Source organism: Hipposideros armiger, unplaced genomic scaffold (assembly GCF_001890085.2).
Source record: "Hipposideros armiger isolate ML-2016 unplaced genomic scaffold, ASM189008v1 scaffold_765, whole genome shotgun sequence".
Classification (NCBI taxonomy): domain Eukaryota; kingdom Metazoa; phylum Chordata; class Mammalia; order Chiroptera; family Hipposideridae; genus Hipposideros; species Hipposideros armiger.
In genome coordinates, this window is record NW_017732115.1 from 239,023 (window position 1) to 260,532 (window position 21,510).

At 35.5% G+C, this 21,510-nt stretch overlaps 1 long non-coding RNA gene across 1 annotated transcript in view; it reads right to left on the reverse strand.

Moving 5' to 3' along the window:
• The window catches only part of LOC109373974 (uncharacterized), a 281,945-nt gene that overhangs the window by 237,406 nt on the left and 23,029 nt on the right, over positions 1 to 21,510 (reverse strand). Inside the window, exon 2 of the long non-coding RNA XR_002122327.1 lies at positions 7,443 to 7,502. This is a non-coding gene — a long non-coding RNA (uncharacterized LOC109373974). The remainder of the gene's footprint in view (positions 1 to 7,442; positions 7,503 to 21,510) is intronic.

Below are 21,510 nucleotides of genomic sequence, written 5' to 3' on the forward strand. Positions count from 1 at the left end.
ATTGATTGATTGCTGGCCAAATAGGTATAAACACATACAACTTTTTCTAAACCATTTAACTGCTTTCACATCCACCAGCAATTCATGAGAGTATCTGTTTCTCCATCTCTTCTCTACATCTGACTCATTGCTATATTTAGCTTTTGAAAATCTGATGGTGAAAAATGATCTCAATATTAATTTTATTTCATATTTTCTGACTAGTCAAGATGTACAGATATTAAAGTATAGTTACATTTACTTTCTACTAAATATTTATGATATTAGTTGTCTGTTTTTCCTTTGGCTGTGTTATTAGTTAAGTTGTCGAAGCTCATAGTGCAATAGCGTCAACGGCTCTGAGGACCTGAGGCTTTACTCTCCTTGCAAGCCAACGCTTTGTCTGCCATGGTTTTGTGGATACTGCCAGAGGACACAAGGTGCCTGAGCCAGGGACAAAGGGCATTATTTCTACATCACAGGAGGCATCATGAGCACTAGCATATCTGCATCAGTGTGCCTCGCTGCCCAGTCCCGGAGGGGTGTCCTGATGAGCCCAGGGCATGCCAGCACGTGCAGTGGGTTGTGCTAGAGTTCAGCGGTTCTCAACCTTTCACAGGGGTCACCTAAGACCATCGGAAAACACATATTTTCAATGGTCTTAGGAACTGAGACACCACTCCTCTATCCGTCTCCAGGCCCACATGCAGATACACCCACATAGGAGTACCCGGCGACCCCTGTGAAAAGGTCGTTCGACCCCTAAAGGGGTCACGACCCACAGGTTGAGAACCGCTGTTGTAGACGAAAGAAACCCACCTGCCCTTTGCTCTGGAGGGAGAGACTATCTGCACCTTCTAAGGCTATCCATACATCTTGGAAAAGATTGCCCCAAACAAAGGGATGTTAATGCCTCACTTATAAGATGTGCAATAAGAGAAAAGATCCACCAAGAACTGTCTTCCAGCTCTCAGGGAAATCAGGCTTTCATCAAATACACTGTATACTCATATGTTTTCTCCCAATATAGTAGCATGTATATATTGTCCTTATAGTAGCATGTATATATTGTCCTTGTCTGTCCTTCTTCCCATGTGCCTTAGTCTGATATAAGTACTATTCTCAAGTTAAATTTAGTATAATAACATGGAAATAATTTTCCTAATTTTGAATACACAATATTTCTTTGCTTCTGATCAAAATGAAAACAGATATTATCTAATTGTGACTTTATGAAAATACATGTACATATTTGTTTTGTTTTTGCCTTGAGGAATAAAAGACATAGAAAGGGAAGCCCATGGGGACTTTTGCCCAATCAAAATAAAGACTTAAGGCTCATAACTCTTTCTATCTGCTGTAAATTCAGAGAATTAGCAACATTAGGACAACGCATAGAGGAAGGCATAGAGGCTGTGACAGATCTATGTTTTGTAGGGTTTGAAGCTTCTATAACTTGGGAGGGGTTGTGTGCTTAAAGTATAAGAATACAAAATTACAAACACAGTATCACTCTGGCCTGGACAAATTGATGTGGCCTATACAAATAGGGGGCCCTTAAATGTCAGCTAAGCTTCTTTAACTTCACAGTAAATCTGCTTTATCTGGTAAAAGATGTGAAAGAGAAGGTTGAAGCCAATCACGATATGACGTTTTTGCTTTTCTAAAACCATCCTGCTGCTTTATTAAGTCAGCTAAATATGCACCAAGAAACCAGTCCATAGTATCTGGCCTTCCTGACCTTGGATTATGCTGAGCTGCAATTCAAGGTGAATGATGTTTTGTTGAGTATATCTATTGGGTGCAAAAATTATCACATCAGATCCAGCAGGATTACCTCAGTGCTGGGAGTAGGGTAAAATACTATAGCAATCCATTCTGTCAGGTGCCGTCCTGTGACCTCTCAAGTGCTTATAAGGGTGAAATCTGTGCTAAACGGATTTGAAAGGTAAATAAGGCAAGAAAAGAGGTGTAGAAAAAATATCAGAATACAAGGGATGACAATTAGAAATGTGTATGAAATGAATCAGGATAAAGTATTTTCAGACAGCCTTTGTTCCTATTTAATCTTTTTGTTGTTCATATATGTCATATTAAAAAAATAAAATGAACAGCAATTGGTAGAGCTGCCTCTTTTTCTTTAAGTTGCCCCAGTCACTTGGTTTATGTTTCACAGTTAGCTTTAAAACAATATTAATTGATGCCTAATATTTGCACGGTTTTCTGTAAACCACTGTCACAAAGATTCAAACAATGCTCCATACCCTTACAAAGTTTAATCTTCTTATAGAAATAAAACCAGTACACAGATAACTCCAATGCTTGACAGAATATGCCCAGTGGCATGAGAGAGCAACAGATGGTTACTGGAGTTTATAGAAGACATTATTTTTAGAGGGGGTAGCATTTAAGATGACACCTGAATGATAAGGTTGTCTACAATACAGACACAGAAAGTGTTCCAAACAGATGAAGGGGTGGGTGTGTTGGGGGGACAGAAAATTGCAAGAAACAGAAATTGGTCCAGTTTTATTTGGAAGAGACAGTAAAATTAAGTGGATTAAGCAAAAATGGTGGTGGGACCACATCACTGAGATCTCTGAACTTCCTGTCAAGTGTAAACCAGCAAATGTACTCATCAACAGGATGCCATTTTCTGTAGGGGAATAGAATGAATGGGGAATTGATTTTGCAAAGTACTGGTGGGCCAGGTTAGAGGTTCACAGGGTACATGAGGCACAGCAGCAGTCATTAGGAGGCAGAAAAGGCCTTTTGCAGATCTCCTTGCAGAGATTAAATCTCATAACGGGAAGTACAGGAACAAAGGGGATGGCAACCTCTGGGAATCTAGCAACTCTAGGATCCTGAAGGGCAATTTATTTTATTTGTACTACATTCTCATGTTGACTTATACAGTCTTTCTCTGTTTCCTTTACCATTTTATGCACATTGCTGCCGTAATGCCCCTTTTCTCTACTTTTCTCCTGTGTCTTCACCTATCAGGAACATCGACTATCTTTTTTAGCTTTGTTAGTGGTGCAGTAAAACAGAGCCCTGCTACCACAGAAGACACTTTGTGATATTACCCAAGTGGGGTGGGGAGAGCTCCATTATTCTGAAAGGGCATATAACTTCCCTGAAATTTCAAGAAAAGGAAGTACAGGTGACAAAAACTCAAGTACCACTAACTACCTCCAAGTGTGCAAAAAAGATCACCAAGAGATAGTTCCCCCATGGAGGAGATAAAAAAAAAAAAACGACAGAAATGTGGAGAGCGATGAAGCAACTGAAGTCAGGTGGTGATGCTATGTACAACCTTTATAGCCAGAGACAGTCAAAGGGCTGCAGCAGAATTCTTATGTGGTCTGGGAAGGGAGAAGGCTATTAAAGACGGAGGCACTGGTAGAAAATTTGACATCAACCAGGGATCTCCTGTTCCTGTGTTATACTTCACCTCTGTCTTGTTCTCATCACCATAGGCATACCCACATGCAAGTGATAGATTCAACAGGAAAGATGACCTAATATTATAAAATATTGCATAGCATCATCTTATCCCTACAAAGTTCCTCTTTCCATGTATTTTCACACCTCTCAGTTCTGTAAGGTAGAATCACGTAATCTTGATTTTCCCTACACAACGTCATCAGATTTCTGACAGTTATAATTACAGACAGAATGTGAGTGATGGGTTCACAGCAATTTATTTCCATGACAGAAAAGTGGATCACCTCTACCTGAGAAGCAGGTGTATTGGCATCATTTGGAAAAGACTTCACATTCTCACTAAAACTGACAGATTTGTTCAAAATTTCAGTATGCCCCTTGCCACATATTACAGTGTGACTGACCAAAGACCCACCAATACCAGGATTTGAGTGTGATAACAAGCTATGGAACTTGTAGTAATAATTGTGTAAGAGTTATCATTTATATAAGGCTTTACAGTTTAAGGATATTTTTATTTACTTTGCTTCACCAGATATCTAAAACAACCCTGAAAAATATCACAAAATCAGTAAAAAGCATGCCTAGAATCCTGGTTCCTAGCCTAAAGTGGTTGTCAGACCTGAAACACATGGTTTAGAGACCTCTTTTAGAAAAAGAATATAAAACCACAAATACATAATTTGGTACAAAATGAACATTTACTTAGAATGAAGAAAGAAATCACAATAAATTATAATACAAATTTTAAAAGGTCAACAAATAGCACAAACATACAAATTCTAGGAAAATAATAAAAAATTTTAATAAATGCCTGACAAACAATCTAAAGACTTTTTTCCTAAAAGTTTTAGATGCAGACTCTTATGTTTTTAAATATAACCATAGTTTTGTGATACAATTTCCATACAGAAAGCACAATGACAAATTAGTCTTTTCCCTAGCATAGTTGATTGAAATGTTTATTATTGATCATTGAGATGCATAAAACATGATTCTTAGCACTTAGTTTTACTCTGTAGCAATGCTTCAGGTATGTGCTCTCATGCCAGGAAGTCTAATAATAAATTCCATTATCTCTAAAATATTATATGTACAGTACATTTGTAATTCTGTTTATTTATTATTGAGGCTGTTCCTAACAGGAGAGAACTTATCTTAGACTTGATCTCAATAAGAACTGAATCCTCTGCTTACAATTTTATACATCTGCTGAAAAGAATTTACCACAGACTACTTCTGGCTTTATATACTTCCAACCTTGTTTCTCATCAACTGCGCACATATGCCTTGTGATGGATGTCGTGGGACTCGTTCACCTTGTGGTATGACCTCTAGCCCTGCACCTTTTCGATATGACACCAGGTGTGTTGGCCCAGTGGGCAGCTTCCAGAGCAAGTCCTACCCTGAGTCACAGATGTGACTGCATATCTCAAATATACCTCCTAACCTGCAAACAACAAAAATATGTCTATCCACACGAAATATTTCTCTGATTATACTTCCCCTCACTGATATCCCCAAAATTTCTGTAGCCACACAAACATTGTCATACAAGAGGAAAGGGAGTTGGAAGCATCCCAGTGAAAGGAAATAGCAGTCTTAATGGGGAGTGGTCAAAATATCTTTCTTTACAAGTATTATAAAACCATATGGCCATATGAACACACTGCTAAGGCTATCTCTCTGGTCCTTGGAAAGGATTTGAGCAAAAGAGAGCACTGAAGTTTAAGTTCAATTAGCCTCATGGGAGGTCTGCCTTGAATCAATGATATATGAAAACCAGTAACAGTTATTGATTTCATTCACCTTTTCCATGTGTATCACAGGCGAAGAACAGCAAGTATAGATTAGTCAGGTTATAGTTGCTCATGCTTGATCAAAGATGAGAGTGTAAGGTCAAACAGAAACAAAAGAAAGTTTAACTGGGGAAATAGTTGGAATTCTAATGTAAATATAGAGAGAATCAGAGATGGGAATAAGGATCTGAACTCAAGGTCACTGGGTGAAACCACAGAAACAGCTATATCTACAATAGAAATGCCTTCTCCACTGGACCCTGGTTTATTGATCACACCTAGATGTTATAAAAAGACACATCCAAAGAAGACATTTAATATAAGAACCTGTCCACTCCAGAGCTAGTGGTGTTGAAGTTGTTAAATGATGACATAAACCTCTAATCACTGTGGTTCGGTTGACACTCTAGAAGCTTTTTTAGGAATTTCTTTCAAATCAGTAATTCTATCAATGAGTAACCCAGCTGAGGAGATGCTGTATCGTTAGTGCTTCAATGGGGATGCAGATAATGCCACTGACATAAGTATTTCTAAACATGTTCTTTTACGGCTATCAAGCTTTTTAAGCTTGAGAATTTACAGTCACTGGGAAGGGAGGGAGTATCAAAGGGAATTTTTTATTACCAGAAAAGAAAATAAACCTGCCCCCAACCCCTGCCACCAGCCAAAAACAAAACAAAACAAAACAAAACAAAACACCTCACATTTCCAGAAAAATATTGCAGCCCTTTTGGTTCCATCAGTAATGAAGGTTATTTAGAGGTCCAATGCTTAGTATGAATATTGTAACTGATATTCTCCTTGGAATATTTCTTTCCTCGGAAAATTCCAAATTCACAGGGTTCAGGTAGGAGTCAGACAGCAATCTGAACTCCACCTTCCAAAAAAACGGTGCCTGAAGAGTGATCCTAGGTCCATCTGCAACTGGAATTCCCAAGGGTGCCAGTTTAAAATGCAGAATCACCAGCTCAGACACTTAAGGATCTGGAATCTCTGCATGTGGTTCCACAAATATGTGTGGCTGTCAAGCACCCCGGGGAATTCTTATGACCGTTGTACTAAGTCCTGAAAGTGACAGAAGCTCCTCTAACGGAGGGGGGGGTAGATTCAAAACAGGGTCCTTAGGTATCACAAGGACAGCTCAAGGAATTACCTTAAGTCACAAGCTCAGAGTCTGATAATCCTAAAGTGAGGATGCTTGCACATTTGAATTCTCCCTTCGCTCCTCTCTGAGCTATCATTCCTGAAGATGAATGCCTTACTCATTATAACACCAGTTCACCTTTGCTGCTTGCTATTTCTGCTTCCTTGCTTTTTCTTTCCTACTTCTTTTGTCTGATGCAACTTCATTTTGGTATTATCATGTCCCTCCTATTCATTCTGGACTCACAGGACTAAATGAGATCAGAAACCCAACCAATACTTTAATCCCCTCTGTAATATCTCTAAAGAGTTACCATATGATTTTGGCTTTACTGACTCTATTGAAAGGGAATTCTGGGGCTGTTTGTTCCATGTGTAGGACCTACTATCCATTAGAACCCTCTTTCTTATCACAAAACAAAATATGTACCTCTACAATTAGCACATTGGTCATAGCTCTGCCTTCTGGAAATACACTTATGGCAATTGCATTCTTCTTCCACATGACAGCTTTGAGTGATTCAAACTGATGAGTGTTTAGCATTGAACATTTTGTAATGTATCCAGGATGAAGGTATTCTCTGAACATAAAATGGGAATTAACAGTCTCAATTGCCATTCCTGTGAAAATACCTTCATACCACGTCCTCATTAGATAAAACCTCCAAAACTGCCCTCAGAAAAATAATCTGTTCCTAGAATAAATTAGCTAAAAGCCTGGGGAAACTTGGTTTCATTTATTTATGTGTTTGTTGCAATAGTGGTCCTCTAAACAGCGGCAGTTTTCTCCCCAACCTCCCCTGTGCCACCCTAACTGCAGGGAACATTTGTCAATGTTTAGAGACACTGATAGTTATCACACTTGGGAGAGGGATGCTATTGCCATTTAGTGGACAGATGCCAAGGATGCCAACATCCTACAATGCCCAGTACACCCATTCCTCACCCCTCCATCCCTACAACAAAGGATTATCCAGACCAAAATGCCAAGTGGTGAGGTTGAGAAACCTTTGGTAGAGAAACCTTTAAGAAGTTAATACTGAAAAATGTATACAATGGTTACTTGCTACTCACTGTTTCTTGGGATTCCTTTCCAAACAGCTGAAAATTTTCACATTCCATGTCATCTTTCACCTGGAAAATTGTTAATATATTTTTATAAGTTAAGACCATCACTGACAATGTTATCAGTCACTTAGAAATTTATCTCAGGGGAAAGTGGTCACTATTTGGACATGTTTCTTTGAATTCTTTCGCTGTGTGGTCTCTAAGTGGTCTTAGATAATCAATCTGCCTCAACTTCTAAAATAAAACAAATGTCAGCACATGAGAGCCTGGCTTTGAGGTAAGATACTCAAAATAAGCTTCCTATATACACTCTATCTTTAACACAACTCCAACAAAATAAACAGTAATGTAAATATGTTCAAAGTATATACAGTAAAACCTTGGATTGTGAGTAACTTGGTTTGCGAGTGTTCCACAAGATGAGCAAACATTTCTAATACATTTTAACTGGGTAAACAAGTGATGACTTGCAATACGAGCAGTTTGTTTCTGGAATGAATTATGCTCGCAAACCAAGGTATTACTGTATTAACTCAAGGTGAAGCCAAAAGTAATTTTAAAAGATTACTGTTCATTTGCATTTTACAATCATTCATGATAGTGATATGAAAACAGAGAAGACGTGATACCTGACTTGGACAAAAAGTCCGGTGAGGAAGACAAAAATATAAACCATTTACTCAGAATAATAACTTTCCTTCTTATTCCACTAAAATAATAAAGAAATCAAAAGAGTCCTTCTTCATTCTCCTGCCACTGAATCTTTCAACCCACCAGTATCTGTAACTATGTGTGCTCTGCGTCCACACTGGCGCAATGGATTCACTGTCCATGTTCTATATGAGGCATCTTCTCTCATGTACTGGGTCCCATCTTTGCCTACTCATGGACTTTTCTCACACAATTATCTCCTCTCCCTCCTCCCTCATTGAATCATTGTTATCCCTTTTCTGTACCGTTGATATTATCATAAAAGCATACTATGCTATCTATCACAGCTAGTCCCAGTCGCATCTCTACCCCTACCCCTTTTCCACTCTCACTTCACCCTCTTAGCTCAAACTCTCAGCATCATTTGATATAGCTCATCACTCCTTCCTCCTTTATTATTATTTTTTTAACTTGAAATTTGATACACCACGTTCTCCTGAATTTTTTCTCACTTACATAGTTGCTATTTCTTAGGCTCCATTTCTGGATCCTCTTCATTTCCCCAACCTTGAAATACTGTGTCTCTTGTGGTTAGGTGATCCCATCCGTCCCAATGGCCTTCAATACATTCTAGATGCTGATGAATCCCAGGTTTTTATATCCAGAATGAAGCTCTCCTCAGAATCTCCATACTTTGTTCTAGGATAGCTAATGGGCCTTTCTATCTTAGCAGATCCAAAACTGAGCTCTTGATTCTCCCTCCAACCCTTTGCAAACATGTTCATCTTCTAGAGGTCCCTAACACACAAGTTATTGCCAGAAAGCATCTCAGGTAAAAACCTTGCCTTCACCCTTGAGCCATCCCTATTTCTTGTAGCTTTTCCTTCACTCTGTCAGATGAATCCTTAAAAAATTACACTCAAATAATATCCTGCTCCAAGCTATCTCCATCTCTCTCCTGGATTCATCACCTGGTGCCCCAAAAGTCTTCTGTTTCTGCTCTGGTAAATTGACAGACAGTTCTCTCCACAGTAGCCACAATAAATATTTTTAAATGGAAATTCTGCCATATCACTCAACTCCTGGACACCTTGCAGTAGTTTTCTAACACTCAGAATAAAATCCTAAATCTTTACTGCAGCCTATTAAATCCTACTTTATTTGGCTCTGGATATCTTATTCCCATTCCCTGCTGTTTTTCTCCTGCTCATGACACTTTGTTGGCCTCTTTGCAAATCACAAACACTCTCCTGCCTCGGAATCTTTATACTCATTTGTAACAACTTCCTGAAACAATCTACTTCCAAGTAAGCTCCAGTACTTTCATTTTTTATAATTTCATTTTTTATTCTTCTATATACAAAGCACATCTACAATTTATTTTTGATGAAGAATGTGAGATCAAAATACAAGCTTATTTTCTTATAGTTAGTTATCCACTTGTCCCAATATTAGTTATCTCAAAATCTATTACCCTCCATAGATTAAAAATGCCATTTTTGTTATATACTAAATTCCTGTGTGTATTTAGGCCTATTTAAATGTTTTCTAATCTGTCTCATGAGCAATATTTTAAATTCAGTGCACACTTCAAAATGAAAAATTTTAAAAACTTAACACTTTTTAACTTAAGAAGCCTATAAAGGGAAGTATTTTTAGAGTAGTGGAACAAGGGTCTCCAAAAACCTGCTTTCCATAAAATCAATTAGAACAAGAGAAAAAAATAAAATTCAAAACCAACTCTTTCAAAATTCTCAAAATTAACCAATGGTTTCCAACAATCCAAGGAACATTTATTTGAAAATATTGTATGAATCTTGGTAATAAACAAAACAAACCAACAGTGAGGTTTGTGGTATTTTAACTTGCCCTATTCCCATCCACTCTTCCCATCTCATAATATCCTTGAAAACCAGCAACCTTGTGGTCCACTGTGAAAACCATCAGACTGGAAGCCACTGAGTAGGTCAAAACGGATTTGAAATGCCCCAAGAAGTCCCTTTCCAGACAACTGTTGTTAGTTGACCTGCCTGGGGTTCCCTGAAAACTACCATTTGCAGGACTTGTATTTATTTGAACTAACTCAGAACTTAATACAGTGAGAACAGCCCTTTCTTTGTGGGAACATGCCTAAAATAGTCAGTGGCAACTGTTCAATACTGCAGCTGCTTGAGGCAGTGGTAATTGCTGGAACAAACAAAAGGCTGAGCAAAAAACATAAAAGAAAATGCTATGAATGAGATGTTCTCATGGGGCTTTACAAAGCTCTGGTATATTCCTGGAATCTAAAAGGCTATACATATGTGCAGGGCTGTACTCAGGAAAGACTGTACTCAGGGCTGTGTGTGTGCTGAAGAAAGATTTAAAAAGTGCCCAAGCTTTCACCTATGGCTCTGCACAATTCAGAAGTAAAAGCTAAGGCATAGTACAAATTGCAATAGCACTGAAGGCGTGCCCCAACATACATACAAAGCCCCTTGGCAAAGACAAAGACTTACTGATTCAAATTTAATATGTTTAGATGTTCAAAACAGTGGTGTTTTATTTTTTAAAATGTGAGGTCACCACTTTGAGCATGAAATCAACTTATTGGTGATTAGTATTTTTTCTAAAGTATTAGGAAAACTTTCTCACTTTAGAAGATCTTAACAATCTAAAAAATAATTTTATGGCCAGAATCCAACAAGAGATCTGCTTTGGAACTGTGCCCAAATTGGTGATGATTGCTCTAACATAGATAAATAAAACTTATAAGCACAAAAATAAAAAAATCAATTAAAAAAGGAGGTCTCTATCCAATTATCAGCTGACCACTGAGCTAACTAAACAGCAACTTTAGTGGCTACACATGACAGAGTACCGACAAAGAGAAAAACAACAAACCCTTGTGGAGGGGGCAGAGGTGGTCTTATTTCTAGAGTAATCATATATATCATTAAATATATCCAATTTTCAACAAAAAAAAATCACAAGACATGCAATGAAACAATAAACTATGTCCTCCACACAGGAGAAGTTAATAGAAACTGCCCCTAAGGAAGCCTAGATGTTAGAGTTAATAGACAAAGGCATTAAATCAGTTATACTAAATATGTTTAAAGAACTAAAGGAAACAATATCTAAAGAATAAATGAAAATATGAGAAAGACTTCTCACCAAACAGAAAATAATAGAGATTGGTAATTTTTTAATTTTTTTAAAAAACAAATTAGAAGTAAAAAGTAAATAAGATGAAAAAACATAGCAGAGAGGTCCAACAGCACATATGAGCTTGCAGGAAAAAGAATCAGCAAACCTGAAGATAGGTCAATTGAGACTACCTAGTCTGAAGTACAGAAACAAAAGAATAAAGAAAAATGAACAGAGACTCAGAATTGCAGGACAACAAATGCAAAATGATACTCTCAAAGGAGAGGAGAGAGAGAAAAGGGCAAAAAGAATATTGAAAAAATAATTGCTTAAAACTTCACAAACTTGATGAAAACTATTAATTTACCTATCCAAGAAGCTCAATGAACACCTAGATAAACTCAAAGAGAGCCACAACTACACATATCATAGTTAAACCTGAAAGCCAAAGAGAAAACCTTGAATGCAAGAAAGACATGACTAATTATGTAAAAGGGACCCTCAGTAAAATTTGCAGATGATATCTCTTCTTAAACTATGGAGACCAGAAGGTAGTAGGATGACATTTTCAAGGTATTGAAACCAAGGATTCTATATCCAGCATAACTAACTCTCAAAAATGGAAAAGTTAAGATGTCCATGGCTAAACACACACTGAGAGAATTCATTGCTCTCAGACCTGTCCCACAAGAAACAAAATAGGGAGTCCTTCAGATTGCAGTAAAAGGACCCTAGAGAGCAACTTGAATCCACAAGAAGTAATAACATAGAAAAAGGTAACTAAGTACAGATAAAAGAAAATAAGTGTACTTTTTGTTTGTTACTTTTTTATTCTCTTACCTTATTTAATGACAATTGAATAAAGCAATAATTATAAAACTGTGCTGATTCTTGTAATGCATAAAAAATTTAATGTGTAAAGATTACAATAGTGGCACAAAGAAAGGGGAAGGGAATGTAGATATATTGGAGCAAATTTCTGTATCTAATTGAAGTTAAACAGTAATCATAATCCCCAGGACAATAAGTAAGAAAATAACCTAAAATATATTAAAAGAAACAAGGGAATTAAAATATATATTAGAAAATATTCATTTAACACAAAAGAAGATTGGGGAAATAGAAGAAGAAAAAAGACATGTGTCATTTAGAAACAAAGAGATTAGGAAAGCAGATAAGAAAAAATTTCCAACTGTATGCTGTTTAAGAGACACACTTTAGAAGACAAAAATGGGTTGAAATTATAAGAATGGAAAAAAAGACAAACTACACAAAAGTAATGGAAGAGGGCTTACATGATTATAACACTATCAGACAAAATAGACTAAGACCAAAATTGTTACTATAGACAAAGAGGGATGTCTTATAATAAGAGGGTCAATGTATTAGGAAAGCATAATTATAACCAAATATGCACCTCACAACAGACCCTCAAAATACATAAAACAAAAATGTGTGGAATTGAAAGGAGAAAGAGATAATTCAATAGTAATAGTTGGAGACTCCAATACTCCACTTTCAATTATAATAGAAGAAACAAGAAATAGAAGACTTGAACAGTACTATAAGTCAATTAAACTTAACAAACATCTATAGAACACTTTGCCCAAAAACAATATAATACAATTCTTCTCAAGCACACATGGGCCATTTTCCAAGACACACAATTTATTAGGCCACTAAAAAAAAAACCTCAATCAATGTAAAGTGTTTAAAATTACTGAAAGTATATTCTCTGACCACAGTAGAATTTTATTAGAGACCAATAAGCAAATGAAATTTAGCAAATTCACCAATATTTGGAAATAACACACTCCTAAATAATCAATGGGTCAAAGAAGAAATCACAAGGAAAACTAAAAATATATATATATATATATATATATATTTAGGTATGAATGAAAACATAAACACAACATGAGAAGCTTACAGGATACAGTGAAAGCACTGCTTAGGAGAAAATTTGCAGCTGTAAATTCCTGTACTAAAAGGAAAAAAGATGTAAACCAAAGTATATGCATTGTGTGGTATTCCTATTTCTGTAGTTTCATGAGGATTTATACATCACATTCAGCGGACTGCATAAATCTGCCTTCATTTTAATTTATTAGCCTCTCTGAATTTGAGAGAGCACCAGCAATTGTGGTTAAGTCTGTTAACTCTTGTACCGGCGATCAAATTAATCACAGACTCAGTTCAATTTCTTTATCATGATTATGTGTGATCTTGCAATTCTTCAACAGTTTAGCAATGAAGTACTAGTGTCAGTGCTCAAAAGTTAAAGAAACCTTCAATTTTTAAAATGATCTGTCTTTTCAAGCAAAACTAACATCTCTGAGGCTGCATTTTGCTATTGTACATTTGTAATCATTCCTACGTAAAAGATTACTCATTTACTGTACTATACTCACAAATATCATTTTATTAGTTTCTAAAATTTAAATAAAGACTATTTGAAATACATCTATATCTGTATCTGTATTTTTCCATTGTACCTCATTTTGAAATATGTTGATGTGGTGATTATATCATACCTGAGAAATTGTATATCATCCTTTCATCATATATATATATATAACCTAAGTTCTCCAACATCCTTTTTCTAGATTAAAATTAGCATACTTTCAGTTATTCAAACATTAAAAACTTCTTGAGTATGCACACTGAGGCCATGTAATGTCATAGCTGATGCAATCATTAGCTTTATTCTTGTATCATTCACTCTCACTGTATATACTGACATCATGAAAATATTGAGGAAATAATATTCAAGTATTATGCACTTGTGCAATTTTTATACTCTCATTCTTAATATTTCTGAAGTTTGTTTTTTGTTTTACAAAAGAAAAATAACAGTCATAAAGCAATAAGAAGACCAAGACATTTATTATCAGTGCTTAGGGTCATGTGAACTTTGCTGACCAATAGACGTACATGACCAAATTAATTTACTAGGTAGTAATTTCTCAGTCATTCTTTTCTGTAGTTTTAGAATGGAAGTGCCAATACCATGAATAATAAGGGGGAACCATAAAAGAGGAAACAGGATTTTCAGTTGTGCTTGTGTTATGTAAAAGAGCAGTGTGGAGGCAAATTCAATCAGCCAACTTTGTGAGTTGGATAGTGCTAAGTTAGAAGCATCCATATTTGTATTTTATATTATTCATAAATATTATTACCAATGACAAACTATTTCATCATTTAGTAAAAATAGTACTTTCCCCCAGATCTATCGCCAAGTTTCTGTGATATATTGACTTTCAGTTGCAATAAAAATGACTGAGTTGCATATATTTAAGAAGAGTAAGAAGAAGAAAATCTCAAATTAATAACCTAAACCTACATCTGAAGAATCTAGATAAAGTAGAGCAAACTAAATCCAGAACAAGTAGGAGGAACAAAATAATAAAAATTATAACATAAGTAAAATAGAAAGTAGAAAAACAACAGAAAAATCAACAAAACCAAAAGCTATTTCTTTAGAAAGATCAACAAAATTGACAAAATTTAATTAGACCTACAAACAAAACAGAGAGAAGGCTCAAATAACTAAAACCAGAAAAGAAAAAGGGCTTAGTACTACTGACTTTACAGATTAAAAGGACCATAATGGAATATGATGAACAATCATCTGACAACACATTAGATAACTTATGTGAAATGAAAATCCTCCTATTAAGGCATAACTACTGAAACAGATTCAGAAGAAAAGAGACAATCTCAACAGACCTATAACAAGTAGAAAGATTATATACATCAAAGATACGACCCATAAAATAAATAATTTATAAGCTGGACTTTATTGAAATTAAAAACCTCCTCTCCAAAACATTGTATCAAGAAAATGAGAAAACAAGCCACAGACCAAGAAGAATATATGCAAAAGACATATCTGATAAAAAAATTGCTATCTCTACCTCATAGCACATATAAAAATTAATTCTGTGTGATCTCAAATTTGGCAAATTATTTTTTCTAGATATGACTCCAGAAACTCAAGCAGCACTAGATAGACTGAACTTGATCAAAAGTAAAACTTATCCGGGAATGCAAAACAGACACACAGATTAATGGAACAAAATAAACCCATATATATTCAATTATTTTATGAGAAAGGGGTCAAGAATATGCAATGGGGAAATGATAGTTTCTTCAATAAGGTGTTAGGAAAACTGGACAGCCACATGTAAAACAATAAAACTGGATTGTTATATTACACCACACACACAAAAATCAACTCAAAATGAATTAAAGACTGAAATGTAAATCTTGAAACCATAAAACTCCTAGAAGAAAGCATAGGGGTTAGGCTTGACATCAGTCTTGCTGATGATTTTTTTGGATTTAACACCAAAAGCAAACACAACAAATGCAAATATAAACAAGTGGAACTATATCAAACTAAAAAGCTTATGCACAGCCAATGAAACCATCAACAAAAGGAAAAGGCAACATATGGAATGGGAGTAAGTATTTGTAAAACATATATCTGATAAGGGGTTAATAAACCAAAACTATAAAGAAGTCATACAACTCAATAGAAAATAATCTGATTTAAAAATGGGCAGGGGAACTGAATAGACACTTTTGCCAACAAAGTCATACAAATGGCCAACAGATTAGTGATGGTCAACATCACTAATCATCATCAGGGAAATACAAATCAAAACCACAATGAGATATCACCTCACACCTGTTAGAATGGCTATTATCAAAATAGAAGAGATAAGTTTTGGCAAAGATATGGAGAAAAGAAACAACTGTGCACCAATGGAGGAAATGTAAAATGGTCTAGCTGCTATAGAAAACATATGGAGGTATTTCAAAAAGTTAAAAAATAAAACTTCCATACGATCCAGAAATTCCACTTCTGGTTATTTATCTGAAGATAAAGAAACCAGTATCTCGAAAAGATATCTGTACCCTCATGTTTATTGAAGCATTATTTACAACAGCCAAGACACAGAAACAACCTAAGTGTCTATCAATGGAGGAATAGATAATGGAAATGCAATATATAATATATTAATATTATTCAGCTATAAAAAAGAAGGAAATCCTGCAATTTGTTACAATATATTAGATGGGCCTTGAGGGCACTATGCTAAGTGAAATAAATCAGAGGGAGAAAGACAAATATTTTATGCTCTCTTTTAAATGTGGTATCTAAAACAAAAACAAACAGGGGGAAAAGAAAAACCTCACAGAGAGCAGATTTTTGGTTGCTAGAGGCAGGTGGTAGGGAGTGGACAAAATGGGTGAATGGAGTTAAAAAGGTTCAAACTTCCAGTTATAAGATAAATAAGTCCTGGAAATGTAATGTACAGCATGGTGACTACCATTAACAATACTTTCTTATACATTTGAAAGCTGCTGAGAGAGTACATCTTAAAAGTTCTCATTACAAGTAAAAAAAATATTGCGTTGTCGGTAAAGTCATGACGTATTTTTTCTATGTTTTTCTTTGCAAAAATGCATCATGACTTTTCTGACAACCCAATAATTTGTGACTATTTCAAATAAAAAAAGAAAACGCAGACACTACTGAGTGAAAAAGTGTAAATAGTGAGAACATTTATTTACTATTCATTTAACTCTGGCTTTTAGAACTTTTCTAAAGTATATGGAAACTCCAAAATGAGAAATCACTGGAATTAACCACTAACAAAGGGTAACATAGACAATGGAAGAAAGCAACTCTGTCTACTAGGTAAAGCAGTTAAAACTGCCAGAATCATCATTGTCACTTTTAGACTGAGCAACATTAAGTAAGAGAAGAACTAATGTTTCCAAGGTGAATACCGAACACCTTGGATTAGATCCTCCATTTTTACTTCATGGGATATTTTAGGTACTTTTGAAAACACATTAACTCCTTCCCTTAAACAGGAGACAGCATGATGTGAAATAAATTTTTTGTCTTTGGAGCCCCACTTGGGTTCGAATCCTCATAAACTGGCCCAGGGGCGAGCCACTTAACCTCTCATTTAAGAATACACTGTTGGGGCCAGCCGAGTGGTGCGATGGTTAAGAACTGGCTTGGGACGCCAGAGGGCCCCGGTTTGGATCCCACATATGAGAGCCAGTGACACTGCCCTCCACAGCTAAGATGCTGAACTACAGCTCAACCTGGAGCTGGGCTGCCATGAGTTGCAGCACCGGCAGCCCCTGTGGCAGTGGGTTGCCATGGGCCACCGTGTGTAGCCAGCAGCCAGCGTGAGCAGCCAGCAGCCGCAGTGAGCGGCCGTCCAGAAGCCGGCGATTGATCTGCCTCACCCGGGAAGAGCGCAATGATGGTGCCAACTTGGGCCAGTGAAGCAACGTCCTCCACAATAGACTGAAGACTAAAATGACAGCAACTTGTCTGTTCCCCTTCCCCAATTCCCCAGCTCTGTTCCCATCCCCCCAATTCCCCAATAAAAATCTTAAAAAAAAAAGAATACACTATTGATGGATATGTGAAAATTAAATGAGATATTGTGTGTATGTAAAAGGACCTGGCATAAAGTAGGGATTAAATAAATCACATTGAGCAGATTTATTTTATTAAATTAAATAAATGGTGCCTGGTTTGGGTACTATTTCAAGTTACTAGAATTTATTTTAAAAATCCCAGCTCTTGCACCAATTATCACACTGAGCCCTGGTGGTTTGAGAAAAGTGCATGCTTCATACACAGACATCCAAAGCATTTTACCTATTAGGAGAATGTAGCTCAGTGACTTGTGGAAGCACTCCATAGTTCTTGCTGAGCATTAACGGGTTTTATATCTGTACCACCCAAAAACCTCAGGAGGAGGTTCTTGAGACTAGCATGTTTGCAGGGCATGATTTCCTCAAAAACAAAAGGTCAATATCCCAGGACTAAGTGAAGGATTCTCCACAATTCTGTTCCCATTTAAAAGGAGCTAAATGAGGTCAGTTTGAAGACCACAGGCTGTTCTGGGAATATTACTAGAACTATTAAGTTTTGTTTGATTTAAACTGCTTAATCATAAAGTGTGAAGTTTCAAAAAGGAAGGTGTACACAGAATTGACGTACCTTAAATAGGTATTTAAAAAAATATATTTTGAAAACTTTAAGTAGATCAATTTAAAGCTGACCTATGTCCACTACAAATTTGAAGGTTTTTTTCATTACATGCCATAGTCTATATCAATCTTTCAGATATACTGATATTTCTAGTAAAATTAAGCAGAAAGAAAACCTCTAACTTACTGTATTCTATTTTTGACATTGCATCAATATGACCAAGAATATCAAAGCTACATGAATGGATAAAAAGAGTTTAAAAACACAGGGGTTATTGTTGTGAAGAAACAAAATCAATTAACAGAGGCCAGTGACAAAAAATTGCTCATAAATATAAATATAAAGAACTCTTACAACTCAATAAAAAGACCATCCAATTAAAAGATAGGCAAAGGATTTGAACAGACATTTCTACAAAGAAGATGGACAAATGCCCAACAAGCATATGAAAAAAATGTTCAGTGTCATTAGTCACTTGAGAAATGCAAAAAAGAAAACACAATGAGATACAACTTCACACTCAGTAGGATGGATACAAAAGACAGAGAATATACAGTGTTGGTGAGGATGTGGAGAAATCAGGACCTTCATACACTACTATAAATGTAAAATGGTGTGGCCAGTTTGGAAGACAGGAGCCATATATTGCATGATTCCACTTATATGAAAATTTCAGACTAGGCAAATTCACAGAAATAGAAAATAGATGAATGTTTGCCAGGACCTGTAGGAGGAGGAGTGGGTGGCTGCTAGTGGGTAGAGCAGTCCATTTTTAGGGCAATAAAATGTTTTGAAATTAGATAGTGACAATGGTTATACAACTCTGTGAATGTCACTGAGTTATATGCTTCAAAAAGCATGAATTTAATGGTATATTCAATAAAGCTATTATTAGGAAAAAGAGCCTATCAATCATCTTTAGTTTCAAATGTACCCTACAAAAACATGGACAATTTCTCTTGAATCCACACATTTACCCAAGTCCACAATTTCTGGGAATTTGAAAATGTGCATACTTGACTTTTCCATAATTGATAAAAAAAAACAACCCAAAACTTCCTGTTGTTTTAATCAGCAAGTCCCTTCTATGTAGATGTATAGGTCCCTGGACTGTCATAAACCTTATTTGACTCTTTCTGGTATTTATCTAACATAGTATCAAGTATCATGCATATGGACCATTCCTAGAAAGGTTCACTGTACCTTCCTAATTAGGAAGATCTTAACAAGTTGTATTGATTTTTACCAGGGCAATGACATTATATTACAATTTTAAGTATTTAAAATTTGTCAGCCAAAAGCATTTCTTTATATCATTTAACATGTGCTCCTAGCTAGATAGCTATGAGAACTAAAGGAAGCTCAAATTAAAATATTTGCACTGTTATTCTTTTTTCCCAAATAACCCAATCTGGAAGATAATGTTATCACTCCTTGTAAAGCAGTAAATTCGTCAATTTATATAGGTCATGGTTATTTTTCTCTTCCACAAATTTCTTATCTATTTCACACAGGCCCTCTTTGGGAAACCACTGGTATGAGAGAGCAACAGAAGTGTGAATTTTCTAACACCTCTTTCTGTCAATATTTTCCTTTAAATTATCCCTTGTTCCATTACAAGTTTGGAGCTTAAGTCATTTTCTAGTCAATAGCTCTTTGTATCTTTTGCCTGAACCAAGAAATAAGAAGAGTCTCTAAGGAAAATCAAGTTGTGATTGGCCATTACAAAAGAATCAATTTTAGTCAGAAATACACCAGTTTGTTTCACTTGACAAACTAGAGCAAGACAACTAGATTGTAAATAAATACTGTGATTGACATAGTACACACTGAAGACAACCAATTAAATTGTCAACTTCACATAAGCAAATAGTAAATAATTCATATTTAGGATCTTGTGATCCATATAATACAATTGGCATTGTATAGCAGAATTATGTAAAAGCTATTTTAATATTAACTCTAAAATAATATTATCAACTTTATGCCAATAATTTATTTACACATCATCATGAATATTAAGATTCCTAGTTATTATATGAGTGCGAAAATCATAGGCTTTATTATAATTGAGATCACTTTAGGAAAAATTTTATGTAAAAAGTTATGCACAGGTGAATTATTATTAAAGTAGATGCATTTAGGATTGTACTTTTAGCGAAACATCTATAAAAGAATATTAAACTACCCAAATTGTAACATTATTTTCAATCAACTATTTAAATCAAATGATTTAGATATATCCCATCCAAATTGTTCTTCATAAATTAAGTCAGTTGACTTAATTGGATAGCCTGCTTTCCTCCATGACTTACATTACTAACCAATACTCTTATCTTATTCCAATAGGTAAGAGTGAGTGTTTTTATGTACAACGAGTAAAAGTCTCCATTTGACCTTTCGAGATGCTTGAAAGGCAAAAAGAATTGATTGACTGCCACAAAAGCGATTTAAGTTGACATTACAATTTTAAGGTTGACCAGCTGTGTGCTAACATATTTTGGAAAGTATACCACAGTATCCTTAATTTCTATTTCTTCCCCCCCCCCTCCATTTTAAGTGGCCTCTGGTTATTTAAAGGTAAAGGGTGGCAAACCGATACTCTGGCTACAAAAAATACAACTGTGAACTTAAAAGAAAAGTGAACTCTTCAATAAACAAAAGTTAAAGTTTAGACCAAAAGTCATAGGCTGATGCCATAAAGGCAAATATTCTCTACAAAAATGTTATTTTTGCCTTATACATTTATAGTTTACAAGTTTAGCTATGATTAAAAGTTGAGATATTTCACAAAAAATTTGGATATCTGGCTTCCTTGAAGAAAAAAAAAAATTGCAATCTGGCAACCCCAGGCCCATTTTTCACACATAGCAAGAAATCAGTAGAAATGGGTAAAACATGCTTTTGTGGATGGGGGCATGCCAGAAGCATTGTTTTCAGTCTGTTGGTTTTAGGATTCATGGTGTTTTTAACTTCTTAGCTTTGCTGATTTATATTACCTACCCCTCTGGGATCTAAGTTTATAATTTTATTACCTGCCCCTCCAGGATCTAAGATTATCATTTTATTACCTATACCTCCAGGATCTAAGATTATGATAAAATCAAAATAGATTTAAATACTTCTATCAAAAAAACAACCAACAAACAAAATGTAGTTTAAAAAAATGTAAATTGTCCCATAGCGTATCTTAGGTACTTTTGTTTTGATATACAGGTAATGACTGATTTTTAGAAATATTGGTCTACAAACTTGGTCAAG